Source organism: Cucurbita moschata, unplaced genomic scaffold (genome assembly GCF_002738365.1).
Source record: "Cucurbita moschata cultivar Rifu unplaced genomic scaffold, Cmos_1.0 Cmo_Scf00055, whole genome shotgun sequence".
In the NCBI taxonomy this organism is placed as follows: Eukaryota; Viridiplantae; Streptophyta; class Magnoliopsida; order Cucurbitales; family Cucurbitaceae; genus Cucurbita; species Cucurbita moschata.
The window spans coordinates 622,415-624,112 of record NW_019268571.1 but is presented as its reverse complement, the minus strand read 5'-3'; positions in this window follow the sequence as shown (position 1 = coordinate 624,112).

The following is a 1,698-nucleotide window of genomic DNA, read 5'->3' as shown; positions in this document are numbered from 1 at the left end:
AATGTACTAGGTGCATTAGTTAATCCAAAAGGCATAACCAACCATTCATAAAGACCATACTTGGTTTTAAAAGCTGTTTTCCACTCAAACCCAATATGCATGCGAATTTGATGATAACCCGATTTTAAATCAATCTTAGTAAAAAGACTACATCCANAAACTCAACCTTGGCATTTGCATCAAAATTCACAAACTCTTTTGACGGTATGGGTAACAAGTCAATAGGGGTTAAAGGATTAAAGCCATAAACAATTTCAAAAGGTGTGCATTTAGTAGTGCTATGAAGAACCCTATTATATGCAAATTCTATAAATGGCAAACAATCCTCCCAAGTCTTAAGATTCTTATCAATANAAAAGACTACATCCATGCAATTCATCAAGCATATCATCTAATCTGGGAATTGGATGCCTATACTTTATAGTTATCTTGTTTATAGCCCTACAATCAACACACATACGCCAAGAACCATCTTTCTTAGGGACAAGAATAACTGGAACAGAACAAGGACTCAAACTTTCACGTACATACCCTTTAGCAAGGAGTTCACTTACTTGCCTTTGTATCTCTTCAGCCTCCTTTGGATTAGTCCTATAAGCTGGTCGGTTTGGAATGGGCGCGCCAGGAATGAAGTCAATCTTGTGTTCAATCCCTCTAAGTGGTGGCAAACTACTAGGCATCTCCTCGGAAAATAAATCTTCAAACTCTTGCAAAAGCACAACAAAATCACTATGCAAAGAAGGGTTAAGCATGTTAGTAAAGTAACAAGACCCCTTGCACATAAGTACAAGAATAGTCTGGTTAGAGAGCAAAACATTCCTAGCCTCACTTGATCTAACATACAAGCTTACTGATTTGGCTTTTCTCTTTTTTTTTTTCTCTAGGCTGAGTGTTACTCTCTTGCTTTTCACTCAAGCTCTTTTTTTCACTTGATTCTTTTTCAATCTCTGCTTTTGCATCAGCCTCTTGCCTTTTTTTTTCAAGTTTGCAATGATCAATAAATACATTTTTTGGAGACAATGGGATAAGAGTAGTTTTTCTACCGTTGTGAGTAAAGGAGTATCGATTTGCATACCCATCATACATTACCCGACGATCAAATTGCCATGGCCTCCCCAGTAGTAAATCTCCAACATGCATGGATACAACGTCACATAAAACATCATCAACATATTTTCCAATAGTAAAAGAAACAAGAGTTTGTTGAGTTACCCGTACTTCCCCACAATCATTCAACCATTGAAGCTTGTAGGGTCTTGGATGTGGTTGTCTTTAAATTAAGTCTTTTGACTAGAATGGAACTCACAACATTGGTGCAACTACCGCTATCAATGACAACACTACAAGGTACAGATTGAACAAGACACCTAGTTTGAAACAAGTTCTCCCTTTGGTCTAGGCTGTCCTCCTTAATGCGGGTGTTTAGAGCTTGTCGAGTAACCAAAGATATATGTGTAGGGTTCTCTTCACTAAACTCCTCACTCTCATCAGTTTCCTCATTTATGTCGTCATGTGCCTCGTCCTCCGTAACAATTTCTCCCTCCTTGATGGTCATAATTCTTGCATTTGGGCAATCTCTACTATAGTGTCCTACCCCTTGACATCTCCAACACTTTAAATCCCTATTTCGAACATTAGACTTTTCTACTTTTTCTTTCCCTGTTCTAGAACTCTCCCCTTTCTCAAATTTAGCTTGAG